Here is a 17,532-nt window from a genome sequence, read left to right as displayed (position 1 = left end):
AGATGCTTGGATCAAAGAAGAAAAACTTCTAGAACAGGTTTTCTGTTATATTTTAGACATCACTTTACTGTTTTAAAAAAGTTTTTCATGAACTTGTTCTCTCCTTTCTCCATCTCCCTAGTCTTCCTAGATAGCAAGAGATACCATTATTTTTAGTTGTCAACATCCAGACACTAGGCTAAGGGCAAAAAGAAAGGCAATAACACATAATTTATGCTTTTGAACAGAATAGAATATTTTGAACAGAGATAGAGGAGATAACACATAATATTTAGTGATATAGATTATAGTAATATAGAGAATGGAAAAGGAACTAGAAAAGGTAGGAGAAAGGCATGGAGTATTAGATGTAAGGAACTACAAAACAGCCAAATTGCAGAATGCACAGGCTGAGTAAGGTTGGAAACGGTAAAAAGAGACATGGCAATGAATAAATTTAAAAGCCAATCAGATAAGTTTATAATTGATGCTAAAGGTAATGGGAAGCCACTGGAGTTCCTGCAGCTGAGAGGTATAATATATACTTTTAGAGAAAAAAAATAATCACACCAACAAATGGAAGATAGTAGAGTATACAAAGGTGGAAAATCAGTGAACCAAAAGACATTTAGTTTAAATTTTCTGTGGGGATTTTCATCCTAAAGGTGTATCATCTAAGAGTGAAAGAAACAGATGCAGAATATCTAAGAAGCACATTCCAAAAAAGGGGATTTCTTACTACTCTTGATGCACAATGGAACTACTTATATCATACTGAGATGGAACTATAGGTAGGAAGAAACTAATCTTGATGAGAAAAGAACTAAGAGCTTTTTGGAGCCAAGGAAAAATATTCTCCTTATAAAATCGAAATTTCCCAGGCACCTTCATCTACCTAATTATCTATTGAATCTTTCACTATCTTTACCAGAACAGTCAAGTGAAAACAAGTGGAAACCAAAGAAAATAGCACAAGTTCGCTTCTTTTAGCATTTCCTTCCATTCTTTGCAGTTGGAAACTAATTTAAATACTAGTAACTTAGGTATTAATATGATTCTCTTAAAGCAGTGTATATTAAAAATGAATCCTGATATTTGTTGGTGGAACTGTGAATGGATCCAACCATTCTAGAGAGCAATTTGGAACTATGCTCAAAAAGTTACCACACTGTGCATACCCTTTGATCCAGCAATGTTTCTACTGGGCTTGTATCCCAAAGAGATCTTAAAGGAGGGAAAGGGACCCACATGTACAAAAATGTTTATGGCAGCCCTTTTTGTAGTGGCAAGAAACTGGAAACTGAATGGATGCCTATAATTGGAGAATGTCTGAATAAACTGTGGTATATGAATGTTGTAGAATAGTATTGTTCTGTAAATGACCAACAGGATAATTTCAGAGAGACCTGAGAGACTTACATGAATTGATGCTAAGTGAAATAAGCAGAACTAGGAGATCATTATACATGGTAACAAAAAGATTATATGTTGATCAATTCTGATGGACATGTCTCTCCTCAACAATGAGATGATTCAAACCAGTTCCAATTGTTCAATGATTAAGAGAGCCATCTACAACCAGAGAGAGGATTGTGGGAACTGAGTATGGTTCACAACATAGCATTTTCACTCTTTTTGTTGTTGTTTACTTGTATTTTATTTTGCTTCTTTTTTTTTCTTGTGCAGCACGATATGCACATTGTATAAATATGTATACATATATTGGATTTAACATATATTTCTATCATGTTTAACCTAAATTGGTCTACTTTCCATCTAGGTGAGAGTGGGGGAGAAGGGAGGGAAAATTGGAACACAGGGTTTTTGCAAGGACTAATATTGAAGAATTGTCCACACATATGTTTTGAAAAATAAAAGGCTTTAACCAAAAAAAGAAAAAAATGAATCATGATAAGCTATCTAGCTGATATTTGATTCAATCAATGACATGTCTATAGTACAGACTTTAAGGACTCCATAGTATTAAAACCTGTCACAGGGTTCAAAGGTTGATCCTGCAGGCATTTGTCAAAATTTACCTTGGTTATGGAATATTTTTGTCATTTGAGTCTTATTTCATCTATAAACACAATAGTCAAAAGTAAGGGGAAAATTAATTATATGGAGAAAAATAATTTAAAGAGACTTTAGTAACTGTTTTTCATAAAAATTAAAGCAGTAGATCATATGCTTTAACTGACTAGTAAAATAATGTATAATAGTGATAATAAACATGTTTGCTTCACTTCTGATCTTATTGGAAAGGTTTGAAGTTTGTACCCATCATATAAATTTTTCCCTACGTATTATTTTGGTTCCATCCAAAAATGTAAGTTTTTGTGTCATTATTTTCTCTAAAGAAATTATTGTTTCTATGATTTGTTCTTCAACCAAGTCATTTTTTAGGATTCAACTGTTTAATTCCAATTAACTTTTAATCTATGCCTCCACAGCCCTTTTTAAATATAATTTTTATTGTATTGTCATCTGAACAGATTACATTTAATATTTCTAGTTTTCTGCCTTTGGTTGTGAAGTTTTTATATCCTGACATGGTCAGTTTTTGTGAAGATGTCACAAATAGCTGAAAAACAGAGATGCTTCTTTCTATTCCCATAGAGTTTTTCCCAGAGGTTTATCATTTCTAATTTTCATAAGATTCTATTCATTTCCTTGACTGTCTTATTTTTTATAGTTAGATTTATCTAGCTCTGAAAGGAGAAGTTGAAATCACCTATGTCTATTTCCTCCTGTAATTCATTTAATTTTTATTTTAAGATTTTTGGATTCTATGAAATCTGGTGTACATGTTTAGTACCAATATTACTTCATTGTTTATGGTTTCATTCAACAAAATGTAGTTTCCCCACTTATCCCTTTTAATTAGCTCTATGTTTGTTTTTGCTATTGAGATCATGATTGTCACCCCTGCCTTTGTTACTTCAGCTGATGTTAATAAATTCTGCTCCAGCCCCTAATTTTAACTCTATATGTCTCTCTGTTTAAAATATGTTTCTTATTAAAACAACAAAAATAACATATTTTTGGATTCTGATTTCTAATCCATTCTGGTATGGTATTTACTTCTGTTTTAGGGATAAGTTCATCCCATTCTCATTCACTGTTATGAATACAAAGTGTGCATCTCCCTCCATGTTAATTTCTTATTATGTATCTCCTCTTCTCTCTTTCCCTCCCTCTTTCTACCTCCCTCTTTCTTCTTTCCCCTATCCCTTTCTCCCTCTTCTTCCCCCCCCCATGCTTCTTCTTTGTCTTCTAGCTTTCCTCTACAATCTGTTTTGATTCTATCAAGTGCTTTCTTTTATCTGTCTTTTCTTTTATTACCCCCCTTTTCTGCTTTCTTTCATCTGCTCTTCTTTTTATTATTTTCCCCTCCCCTTTCATTTTTCCCCTTTCCCTGCTACTTCCTTATTAGGAAAATGCATTCCTATCATCATTTGATTATGCATACATATACATATACATACATATACATACACAAATATATATATGTATATGCATATACACACATATATATAATATCCCCTTTTACAACCAATTTAGATGTGAGTGAAATTCATGTTGCCCATTCTCCCACCCACCCTGTTTTCTCCTCTACTGTAAAAAGCTCCTCTTTGAATGATACTTTTATGTGAGATAATTCCCCCCATTCTTCTTCTCCCTTCTTTCTTCTCCTAGGGCATCCACTTTCCTTGCCTATCCATTTTTTAATATCATCCAAAAATAATAAACTCATTTCCATAACCTTTTTTTTATGTAGAATCTTTCTAACTGCCCTGATAATGATAAAGTTCTTAGGAGTTACAAGTATTATCTTCTTATATATGAATTTACATTCACATATAATGCACTTTAACTTTTTTGAGCCTCATAATTTCTTTTTCATGCTTAGCTTTTTATGTCACTCTTCATCTTGTATTTGGATATCTGGTTTTCTATTCAGTTCTGATATTTCACCAAGAATGCTTGAATGTTCTTTATTTTGTTAATATCCAATTTTTTGCATCAAAAAAATTATATTATTTTTCTGGACAGATTATTCTTGGTTGAAATCCCAAATTTTTTGTCTTAGGGGACATCATATTTCAAGTCCTCCAATATTTAATGTAGTAGCTGCTAAATCTTTTGTGATTTTGACTGTGGTTTCATGGTTATTTGAATAATTTTTTTCTGGCTGCTTGAAGCATTTTCTATTTGATCTACAAACTTTGAAATTTGACTATAATATTCCTGATAGTTTTCATTTTGAAATTTCTTTCATGTAGTGATCAGTAGATACTTTCAATTTCTATTTACCCCTCTGATTCTAAGATATTAGGGCAGTTTTCCTTGACAATTTCTTGAAATACGCTGTGTGGGTTCTTTCACTGATCATGATTTTCAGGTAATACAAACATTCTTAAGTTATCTTTCTTTGATCTATTTTTCTTTTTTTAATGTGTGCATAATTTTTATTAAAACTATTTATTTTTTAAAACATATGCATAGATAATTCTTTGACATTAATCCTTGCAAAATCTTTATTCCAATTTCCTCCTCTTCCCCTAATCCCTCCCCTAGATGGCAAGTAGTCCAATATTTGTTAAACATGGTAGCAGTATATGTTAAATCCAATATAGGCATACATTTTTATATAATTATCTTTGATATATTTTTCAGGTTAATTGTTTTTCCACCAAAATATTTTACATTTTCTTCTATTTTTTCTTTTGATTTTGTTTTATTGTTTCTTGATATCTTGTGGAGTCATCAACTTCTATTTGCCCAATTCTAATTTTTAAGGAATGATTTTTTTTCCAGTGAGTTTTTCCATATGGCCAATTCTGCTTTTTAAAGTTATATTCATTAGTGAATTTTTTGTATTTTTTTTCCCCTTTGATGAATTGCTTTTTAAGGAATTATTTTATTCAATATTTTTTGTGCCTTTTTTATCAAGCTGTTGTCTTTTTCTAATATTCTTCTTTTGCTTAAGTTTCTTTACCTAATTTTTGCCCTATCACTATTATGTGAGTTTTGAAATAATTCTTTTAAACTCTTCCAAGAATTCTTGTGGAGCTTTGGTCCATTTCACATTTTTCTTTGAGGCTTTGCTTGTAGCTGTTTTGATTTCATTTTCTTCTGAATTCATGTCTTGATTTTTCATGACACAATAGTAGATTTTTATAGTTACATTCTTTTTTTTTTGTTATTTGCACATTTTCCCACTTTATTTCTTAATTTAGAACCTTATATTAAAGTTGAGCTGTATTCTCATTGTAGAGATGGAGGGATCAGTCTCAAATTTCAGGCTTTTGTGCCTGTTTTTGTAGCCAGATCTGAGAATTTTAGAGACTTTTGGTGTTTCCAAGGTGATGTGATTGTCTCCAGCTTGAGAACTACTGGAGCTTTTGCTGTTTCTATTGGCACCACCTAGTCCCACTGGCATTTCATTCATGTGCGGTCCAGGTCAGCCTTCCCCATGTCACAGATCTCTCTTTCTGACTTCATATGATATCTCAGACTAGAAGAATGTCTTGTGTTGACCTTTGTTGGCTCTGCCACTCCAAAATTCTATTTGAGATGTTATTTTAAAATTGTGTGTCAAGAAATTGGAAAAGCTCAGCTGAAAATTTCCTCTACTCTGCCATCTTTAGCTCTACCCTCAGAAGTTTTTTGTGTGTTTCTTTTAAAGTGATATTACCATCTTTGAGCCCTACATGGGTTCATTTAGAAAACTAGATGGGAAAGCATTTCTAAACACACTACCTGATATAAAGTACACTTTAATAATTATTAAGTAGAAAAATATTACTGTATACTTGTACATTTAATTTTTTAATGACGTTTATACATGAAATTAGCCCAATTACTCATTATATAAAAGTTGCTTTTCTGAATTTGTGGTATTTATATTTATTGCTGGGATATAAGTAGGTTACTATCAGTCACAAAAAGAAAGAATTGCTAAATTCAACTAAATGTTGCAAAATGTTTCACAAATGCCACTCCATCTAAAAAAACCCCAACTCTGAACACTGAGTTCTAATCTAGAAGAATCCTTTTTCTTAAAGCATAGCAAAAGGGCTATTTATTTGATTTCTTTCTAGCTGTACCTCCTTGCCATGCCATCTTGGCTTATTTGGAAAGGAATCATCATCAAAAATATAAAAGAAAGAGATGTGAATAATTGAAAAGAAGACATCTTTTTTTTAGTTGTCTTTAATCAACCCACTTTTAAAATATGAAGATATCATTGTGGAGAAATATTTTCTTTTTCTTTTTCTCTCCTGTTTTCCTTCCTTCCTTCCTTTTTTCCTTCCCTCCTTTCTTCCTTGTTCTTTCTTAGAAAAATTCTTTGGACTGATGATAATTTAATATGAAATAAAAAAATTTTAAAAATTTATAAAATAGTAGATATTTTCATTAAATGAAAAATTAAAGCAAAGAAGTAAAGCTATACTACATGGCTTTAGGGCTATTACAAAATACCAATAAAATGAAAACTGTATAGAATTGAAAAAAGATTCATTTTGTTCTACTCTAGTTGGGTTAATAAATTTTAAAATGCATACTACCTTGAATGTGTATGGCTTTTTCAGCTTGTTAAACAAAACAAGAAAAGCCACACATCCCAAAATAAACTATAAAAATAGATCATTATTGATTTAGTACATTTCTGCAACACTTTCCTTAAGGAATGTGAAACAAACAAAAGAAACCTAATAGAATCTTTTTAACAAAAAAAATTTAAATTGTACTTTTTATTTTCTAGAATTTAAAAGTTATTCCATATATCTCCATATAAGTTTAATGAGTATTACGTTTTAGCTGTCTATCCCCAAACTGCAATTTTAAAATGCACTTTTTCTTACAGGATCTTACCAAATGTGCATTCAATCTGCATGTTTGAGTATCCGCAGACAAGTAATAAAGAAACCAGCTCCATTAGCATAATCAATATACAATTTACAGAGCTACCCAGATAGAACAGAAAGTGAACGTGTGTGCCATTATTTTAGTAAATACAAATTTATAGTATTTTCTGAAAGCATTTCCCACCTAACTCACTTTTATCCATCTTAGTCTGTTTATAAAGTGGGGATGGGGAGAAATAATATACGTTATATTGCCCAACTCTTTAAATATTCACAATTCAGTCACATACTTGAGAGGGAGGATGACAGTGTTTACTAAAGATAACAATCTAATCTTCTTCATATGCTTAAACACATGCTCACATGCACACACACACATATATACACACACAAACACACATATTCAAACACCCACAGTTGCAACTTTTTGTAATGTGAAACCTACATCTAAAAGTTTGACAATATTTGGGGGGAAAAGGTAGGTTTCTAGTAGGAGATCAGGTCTCATACCACTTGTTTTTTTTTTTTGTTTTTTTTTTTTTTTTGGCTGAAGCAATTGGGGTTAAAAGTGACTTGCCCAAGGTCACACAGCTAGAAAGTGTTCAGTGTCTGAGACCAGATTTGAACTTAGGTCCTCCTGATAGCAAGAAGTTTGCAAAATCCTCCTGAAATTCTATTATCAATCTCATTGACCAAAAACTCAAAAAGCTAGGAATAATTTACCTTTCTCTCCCCTTCTTCCTCCACCATCCCCTTTGCTTTTCGTGTCTATTTGTCTCTCTCTCTTTCCCATTTGTCTTTTACCTGTTTCCACATACACATATGTATTTATGTATGTTTTATGTATGTATGTTTGTGTGCAAGTACATACAGAAACTACTAAACCCCCTTTATAGAACATGTGGTTTTAATTTTTTTTTTACCATTGAATTAATGGTAATAAGTTGTTCTGAGTCACCTATATATATGTGTGTGTGTGTGAATGTGTGTGTGTGTGCATCTATGTTTCTTAATAACAATGAGTCTCTTTTCCTAAAACAGTTTCTTTTTCTTTTATCTTATAACACTTGATCCATAACACATCAGTTAAGATAGTTGCCTTTCTGAAGTAGCTAGATAGAAGTAATTTTTGCTTTGTTTTATTTTTCAAAAAACAAAAAGTTCTGTACCATTTTTTGAAAAAGTCAATTTATAAATACTACTATGAAACCCAAACCATATTGAGGTAAATAGTTTTCCCAACCCTGTAGTCTGGAGAGCTCTACCTTGTTTTTAATTCTAGCCAAAACTTAGGAAGAGGAAATAGCACAGAAAACAACTTAGGAGTTCAATGAATAGTCACAGCAAAAGAATTGGCAGGCACACAGTTATAAACATACCAATAAGAATATTTACCATGTGATCAAGGTTACCATTTATATCATACTATTCTTCCAAAGACGCAGAACTCAGCCCAGCTTCTGCTATACACTGAAGCACTTTTAAATATCAAAACACTAGTCAACCTTTTTTTTTTTCAGTCATAAGGATGAGTTGGAAAACTCATTTGAGAAGTTGAGTCACTTTGGTTGCAAGAAGGCCCAGTCTAATTCAATAGCACAACAGGGTGCCACTTTATTCATATAAAATTAGACTAGAAGAAATGTAGTTCAACCTTTTTTTGTTTTTACATTTGAGTAAAATGAGTCCCAAAGAAGCAACATGGGCTCCATGATATAATTTTTAGGAAAATGCATTGGTTCTTCTTCTTCTACCCCATTTCCCAAGATACCCACTTCACCTTCTCCCATTTGTCTGCAATCTCTTTAATAGATGAGTCAAAGTCTTTTATTCCAAAATCATTGTTAAAGCTTAAAAAGCAAATATATCTGGGAGAGGTAACAAACTGAATTAAATTTAAACTAATGTCCAAATAGCTGACAGTAGGTTTTCTAGAAAGTAGTTTTTAACAATAGGTCAAGGCCACTGGACCTTGAACTGGAAGGAATGGTCACTAAAAGGATAAAAGGGGATACTTGAGGTATCAATTAGAAACTTTATTTGCCTAACAATTTTGCCTAATTCTAAGGCAATTCTAAGACTTTTTTTTATTAAATAATGATCAGATTAGAAATTTGGACTGATCCAAAGTCAGAAAGATGAAATTAATGACCCACTTTTGCCATTAACTATTTGTGCTATCTTGTTCTAATTGGCCTTTTCTGTGCCTCAGTTCCTTCTCTGCAAAATGGGTACAATAGTTTAATCTGCCATACACTTAGTTCCTATTTTATGTGGTTCTTTTGAGGAACAAAGAAGGTACAAGGTAGTATAGTTTTTGAAAAAGTTTAATGAAGTTAACACATTAAAATTATTAAATTATAATAATAATAATAATATAGGACTTTTTAGCATCTTAAAGACTATCTGGTAAATAGATCTATGAAAATATAATAGAACCCTAAGCTCAGGTGCCAAGAATGAAATATATGTGATCTGTTATTCTCCTTTCCAAAAACACACATTCCCCAAAGAAAATCAAACATGGCAATGAAAGTCAAAATCTGTCATTTGGTATATCACCATCATTATTAGCATTCCTATGGGAAACACAACTTTCTCTTCAGAAAATTCTTTCCAGAATTTTCCTCACATTGAGGAAAAGGAGTTGTAGAAATTTTAGGAAAAAAATATGCTTGGTATTCTTCTGTGGTTTTCTCTGAAAGGGACCAGGGTGTTATAGGAGTAGGAGACCATTTTTTCCCTCCCCTCTTTCCTTCATTTGGGTGCAGGACAATTAGAAAATAGTCTAAGACTCAGCACAACTCAGAGACCTTTGCAAGGTATGGGAGAAACTAGTTGGCCACTGAAGTCCCTTCTTTAAAGCTCTGATTCTGCAGACGGGAAGACCAGGAGACCTGCTTTCCCAGTTTGGGACTCCTTTACATTCTTGTCTATGTGTAATTATGTGCTTGGGGAACAAGGGACTAAAGAGCCCAGGCATTTCAAATTACAGAGGAAAGACTGGGCTTCAACTAGAAGAAAGATGATTTTTCTGTATTTGATAAGCAATATGGAAAACTTTTTCCCTGTCTGTATAGCCTTTCAAAGCAATTTTTTTTTTCTACCGCACTAGGAAATAGAAATTCAGAAACAAAAAGAATCCCCTGGCCTCAAGAAGCTAACTTTCTGTCAGAGAAGACCACGAGTTTGGATTTATATGGATACATATAATATGTGTATATATTAATAACATTTTTATATATGCATATATGTGTATAAGTATATATAAAATGTATATTCAAGGTAATTTTGAGGAAAGGAGATTAACATTTTAGGGAAAAGATTTCAGAGCAACGCTTCTTAATTTGTGGGTCAGGGTTATTTATGTAACTGAATGTGAGGGTTGTGAAAAATTTGGCAACAATGAAAGGTATCAAATATTCCACTAAGGTTTAATTCTTTATGTAAAAATAAACAATAACATCCATCTCATTAGTTTGAAATTTTGCTTTCATCTTTAATGGTAAAAGTACATATATATCAAATAATTGTTTTAAAATAAATTTATTATCAGTAAATGTTTGATTTGTACACCTATTTTATACACCTATATACCTGGGATCACATAAAAATTTCTGAGGAGAAAATGGAAGAATGTAAAGTAGAAAAAGTTTAAGACACCCTATCATAGAAGAAGCAACATTTCAACTGAGCTTTGAAGAAACTAGGGTTTTTCAGAAGCGAGTGCAAGGGATAATGTTGTAAAAAAAATTACCCTGGCATGGATTCTGTCAATATAAAGTTATTATTAAATAAAATAAAATTAAAAAAAAAGAAACTAGGGTTTTTAAAAAGTGGGGGTAAAGAGGAATAATATAGGCAAGTGGGACAGTCTATGCAAAAGCATGGAGTCAAAAATCCTATTTATCAATCAACAAGTATTTATTAAATTCCTGTTATGTTCCAGGCATAATGTTAGGCATCGAATTATGCAAGTACAAATTATGAAACAGTCTGTTTGTGATGCATTTACTTTCAAATAAGGAAGATAACAAGTAAATATAGACAACATAAATGTAAAATTAATAAATATATGTATGTGTATGTATATAGACAAAAAGTAGTTAATTATCGGTAATTTCTGAGAATGATACTAGCAGAGGGATTAGGAATGGTTTCATGAAGAGAATGTGCTTCAGTTGCTTCTTAATTATTAATAATTCTATGAATTGGAGGTAAGGAGAAAGTTCATTCCAGCCACAGAATTCTATCTTTAAACTAAAAATAAAAATTGTAATTAACATTAAAATTGAATTTCCTTTATCATTCTTCTATCTATTAAGTACTTTCTGTGCTTTAAAACTGTTCTCAGAGATCCCTATGATATTCCTTTTCCCAGCTATCCTACAATTCATTTTTAAAATTAATAATAGTCATTTAATTCAATATAAAAATTAAGAGAACCAATCTGATGTGTAAATAGAAATCTGAATTGTATTTAACTAAATATACATATATATCCTAAAACCTTGAAAATACAATTGTATGATAGTTTCCAGTCATTCAAACTTAAAGATTAAAATAGTGTCTATATAAGTATGTGACACAGATAATATCACACACACACACACACACATACACACGCACACACACACATACGAAACATGAAATAGATTCCCTGAGAGGCTGAACTACATAACACTCAAGCAGGGAGTGGTCATTTGATAAATTCATAATCAAAATAGAAATCAATGTCAATCAATACTTTAATGAGCAAGAATGTGGGCTAAAGCAAATTAAGTAAAAAGACTTCATAAGATTTATAGAAATCAAAGGTATTCAACAAATTAATGAAAAGAGGATTTCCAACATATAAAAGGTATGAAAGCAAAGGAAAGATGAAGCAGGAGCCAAATTCACAGCTAACGATCATGTATGCAGTCCTCCTATCTTCCCCTTCAAACTTTTATGTACAATTCTCTTCTGTAGTAGAACATAAAGGAAATTTTCTTTCTGGACAATGTTACTTATGAGTCAGTGTACATATATATTCCCACCATTCTAATTCCTTTTTAAAAACAAAAACAGAACCTTTGACTTATTTTATATTTAAACCCATTAACAATTACAAATTAAACTATTATGATTATATGTGATTTGTTTGATTCTTAACTCTCCCTAATGAACAATTATTCAATTCAATTCAAGAAGCATTTCTTAAGCCCTTACTGTGTCCCAAGCATTGCACTGGGTGATGGAGATAGAAAGACACAAATGAAATAATACTCGACTTCCAGGAGCATATATTCTATTGGTAAGGAACATGTACTTGGGTAAGAAAATATAAGATATATAAAAAGTAATTTGAAAAGAGGAAGCATCAACATCTTAGGGTAATAAAGGTAGAATGTGGCGCATGTCTGAAATCAACTAAAGATCACAACAGATGGAGGTGATGAGGGCCCTTCAGAAAAGGAGGCCAAAACCTGTATAGGTAAGGGATATAGTAAGAAAGCCTGATATGCTGAACTATAAAATAGATGATAAGTAATCAATTTGGAAAGATAGCTTATAGCCATATTGTGAGGGGCTTTAAATGCCAAATAAAAGAGTTTGTATTTTATCATGGAGATGATTGAGAATCAATGATAATTCTTTAAGAAGAGGCTTGACATAGTCAGGCCTAAGTTTTAGAGATAATTATTTGGAGGCTGTGCAGTAGACAAATTGAAAGGAAGTAAAGTGTAAATTAAATTCAAGAAGACTAATTAAAAGGTCACTGAAATATTCTAGGCAAGAGGTTATGAATTCAGATGGTGGCCATGAGTGGAGAGAAGAGGATACAAGTTATATTAGAGATAGAATAAGCAAGATGACAAATACTCAGATACAAGTCATGAGTGACAGTAAAATATTAAGGACTGTCAGGATGTAAGCTTGGGTGACTGGAAATATGATGTTATCTCAAAAGAAATAGAAAAGTTAAAAGGTAATGAATTAATGAGAAAAGATAGTGAGTTCTGTTTGAAATTTATTAATTTTGAGATGTTTATATAATAACCAGAGAGAGAAATTCATCAGGAAATGTGGGTCTAGAGCTCATGTGAGTGATACTATATATTCTTTTGCATATAGCAAAAGAAATTAGACCTGGTTTGCCAAAAAGCAAATATTCCAGGTATTCAAATGAGTCAGTGATTTCAATGTATTTCCTGCAACTATGCAGATTATAGCCAAAACATGCCTTTGAATCCTAGTACCCTTTTTTCACATGATCTCGTAATTTAGCCACAGGAATCCAAACTTAACCAAAGGCAGTGAGGGAGGGAGGGAATTAGATGAGATTTCTTCACTTTCTCTTGACTTTGTGAAGATCTCTAGGAAGCACACAGTCTAGCCATCATTTGTCTCTTGGCCACATAATGAGGCCATCGATGCAGTTTATTATCATGTCCATGTTTCAGCCCAATCTTTTTCAAAATTCACTTCTTTCTGTTACCCTTTCAACAATTTTCTATTGTAATTCTATAGACTATAGTTCTCCATGAATCAATGCCATAAAACAGCAAATGAACACTGACATTAAAAATATGAACATTTGTTTCAGTGAAAAGCTTGAGCTCACAAAATAACTTTGCAATTGTCTCAAAACAATTCAATCTACTCTTCTAATCAATTGTAGAACCACTTTATTAACCATTTTCAAGATCTAAAAAATACACATACAGAAATGAGAACTGATTCAGACACTTACTAAACTCTTTGACTCTGGGCAAGTCATTTAACTTCTCTTAGAATCAGTTTCCACATCTGTAAAATGGAAATGATGATAGTACCTATCTTAAGAGTTGTGAAAACAGAATGAGATAATATAGGCAAAGTGCTTTGTAAACCTTAAAGTTATTTAATACTTATATGTGGATCTATGGTCTATGCCTGTGTTGTCTTCACCATCTTATCTTTTCATTTGTCAAGTATTTTAAATTGACAAGTGTAATGACCGCACTAGCACCCAGGACACCCCAGAATCAGCCAGAATCAGGATAAGCAAAAGTCCTTAATCTTTATTCTCGGTCCCCAGACGCAGGATTAAACAGAATGGAAGCAGATTCTCCACAACCGCAACCGCCTTCTGCCTTGTCTATCACCAAAAGTGTGACCCTGGCTAGGCTTACTTCACCCCCTAGTCCCTCCTACAATCATTGAGCCAGCACAGGATAGTAGAAAGGACCATTTTCCAAGCATATGCCCATAGAGTATTGTCCAATCAGTAGTTAGCCTCAAGTGCTCAGCAGTCCCAATCTCAGTGCATCAACCCAATATTTTCAGCCCTCTACAGGCAAGTGTTTGATGACTAAAGTAAATTCTTTTTTTAAAAATTCTTCTGATCTTTTCATTACAGCAATTAATTTGTATCACTTAAATTTTTGTATGGTCCTTTCCTCCATTCAATTTGTTACTAACAATTAACTTAAATAAATTGGTTAGAGGTATTAAATTGCATGTCATATATTTTTCTCATTTTTATTCTTGATTCTAGCTTCATATTAGTTTTTATTTTATAACAGCAAGTTGGTAGACTATATATAGATTATTGATTCAGAAATTAATCCCACAACAGCATCATGTCTTTTTCAACCTATTAGAATATAACTAATTTCATTTTCTGTGCCATTATTTGTTGGTCATAATGCCAAATGTCTTCAAATTATTTTCTTGAAGGATATATTTATACCATATACATATATCTTTTGTGTAACATACAAGTCTTTGGCCTATCCTTATTCCTTAATAAAATATTCCAACATTTTGCACTGTACTTATCTATTACTACCTTTGCATTAAAATTCCCAATTATTTACATACATGTTGATTTAATTGGAAGATTTTATTGAAATTTTTATAGAATGTTTCTATCTCTTCATCTTCTGTAACAGATGTTGCCACACAAGCTACAAATACTTTCATGGTGGTCTTTTTTGCAAACACCAATCATAAGCACTGCAATATGAAATGTCCAAGTCTCTAATGAAATGATCTTTTTTGATGCCTTATTTGTAATAATTGCTTTAATGGCCTCTCCCAGCCATTAACAAGCAACTTCCCTTTGTTTTCTTGTTCCACTTATAATAACAACTCCCAGACTGTATTACTCTATTAGCTTGGATAAGTTACTTAACCTTTCTAAGGCCTCAGTTTTTGTACCTGTAAAATGAGGAGATTGTACAACATGACTTCTAAGATTCCTCTAAATGATGAATCTATGATCCTATAATATAACTCTATAATATGATTGAATTCTTCCTATAATATGAACCCTAATTTCATTGGACAAAGGTCATGTAATATCTAGAATAACAAAAGCTAATCTTATATTTATAAATGGTTTAAGAAACTGAAATTCTTATCTTCTATCTCTTTTCTGTACTCTACCATCATCACTACTGAAACAAAGAGGTCAAATGGGGGGGCTAATTTTATTTTGATATTTTTTTCTTTTTTTTTCCAGTTGACAAACAATTTATCTGGACTCACCCTAAAAAAACAAAAACAAAATGGGAAATAGTTGCCAGGATCATATTCAAAATCTTTACATGAAAGTGGAATCTCTCAGAGCTTATACTCCCTTGACATAACTTTGGAGACACTGGAATATATCTATAACATGATGAGACACTGAAGCAGAGCTTTATTGGTATCTCTCTACTTCATGTTTCCTTTATTTCTAAGTCGAGTTTTCAAAGGAAATTTTTCTTTATGAGCTATTTCTATACTAACTGACTGTGCATCCAATTACCATGTCCATCATTATTGAAAATGCATGCTATAGCAGAACTAAATTTCTTTTTTTTATTTTTTAAAATATTTTTTATTATAGTTTTTTATTTACAAAACATATGAATGGGTAATTTTTCAACATTGACCCTTGCAAAGCCTTCTATTCCAACTTTTCGCCTTTTCCTCCCCACTCCCTCCCCTAGATAGCAAATAGTCCAATACATGTTAAATATGTTAAAGTATATGTTAAATCCAATATATGTATACATATTTATACAGTTATCTTGCTGCACAAGAAAAATTGGATTTAGAAAGAAAAAAACTTGAGAAGCAAAACAAAAATGCAAGCAAACAACAGAAAAAATGGAAATACTATGTTGTGATCCACACTCATTTCCCATAGTTCTATCTCTGGGTGTCGACTCTTTTCATTACTAAACAATTGGAATTGGTTTGAATCATCTCATTGTTGAAAACAGCCATGTCCGTCAGAATTGATTATTGTATAGTCTCCTTGTTGTCATGCATAATGATCTCCTGGTTCTGCTCATTTCACTTAGCATCAGTTCATGTAAGTCTCTCCAGGTCTCTCTGAATTCATCAGCAGAACTGAATTTCATAAGAGTTTTGTAAGAAAGCCATAGGAGACCAAATGGACCAAATACCAAGATCACAGAAACTATAAGTTGGGAATCTTCACCTCAGTCATGAAAGGGATTGCTATTGAGTAGAAAATATGCTATTGAATGAAGAACTGTTGCCAGATCAGAGGTTACCATGTAAATTATCCTACTGTTATGAAAAAAAATCCTAAATCCTAAATAATCTATTTTCTTTTTGCCCATTTCATGTACCACTATAGTGAATATTTTAATCACATAGTAGCCAGCATCCTAATGATGATTTTCTTTGCACTTATCTAAGTTAGTATTCAGACAAAAGATATATATCACTAAAACTACTCCTAAAGTTTTTCTAAGTTTGAAGGGGTTGATTGGCATAGCTTTTGAAAACCTAGGGTCATTTTATGCCACAATGGTAAACTGAAATATTGCTTAACAAGGGTCTATCCCCAGAGAAATCCATAACCATATGATATAAAGCCATTTAAGCATGAAAACTAGAAAAATAAAAGGAACAAAAATTATATCCAACCAAAATATGTAATTCAAACCCGTCTACTAAATTAATCCATCAATATTCTATCTTTGGCAAGTGCTTCGAATGGAAAATAAATTCAGCCCAGAACTGAGTGGATTCAAGGTGCTTATGCTGAATTTCATTTAGGGAATTACATTTCATTTTCAATAGCTCTAACTTCCCACCACTGCAAAAGCCTTACAACATCTTTAACAACAATATTCTCCCAATTTGCTATATTCCTTTTAATAAAATTACCCAAAGGGCAATGGAAATGATCAGAAAAAAGTGACTCATCATAAAGTACGAAAAGATTATTTCTTTCCTTACATACAGCCCAAGTACTTTATAAGTATAGATGAGCAACTAAAAGAATAAGACCATCATTAGATTGGTTAGATCCGTTAACTCAAGTTCTGTGAAGAAACATTGATTAGAATTGAACAGTATGAAACAGCATGGAGAAGAGTTGTAATTTGTATCACCAGCAAGAAGATTCATACTCAGGGCAGATAGGTGGCACAGTGGATAGAACACCAGCCCTGAAGTCAAATCTGGCCTCAGACACTTAACACTTCCTAGCTGTGTAATCCTGGGCAAGTCACTTAACCCTAATTGCCTCACAAAAAAAAAAAAAAAAGGAGAAGAAAGAAGCAGAAAAAGAAGAAGAAGAAAGATTCATACTCATTATATCATAGAGCCTTCAAAGCAAGATGAAGAAGAAGAAGAAGAAGAAGAAGAAGAAGAAGAAGAAGAAGAAGAAGAAGAAGAAGAAGAA

At 32.1% G+C, this 17,532-nt stretch overlaps 1 protein-coding gene across 5 annotated transcripts in view; it reads right to left on the bottom strand.

The window, feature by feature from the left end:
* The window catches only part of ZNF521 (zinc finger protein 521), a 348,951-nt gene that overhangs the window by 314,974 nt on the left and 16,445 nt on the right, over positions 1 to 17,532 (bottom strand). The window lies entirely within an intron of this gene.

Source organism: Antechinus flavipes, chromosome 1 (genome assembly GCF_016432865.1).
Source record: "Antechinus flavipes isolate AdamAnt ecotype Samford, QLD, Australia chromosome 1, AdamAnt_v2, whole genome shotgun sequence".
Taxonomy (NCBI): Eukaryota; Metazoa; Chordata; class Mammalia; order Dasyuromorphia; family Dasyuridae; genus Antechinus; species Antechinus flavipes.
Note: the sequence above shows the minus strand (reverse complement) of the source record. Positions and strands in the feature narration are given on the sequence as shown.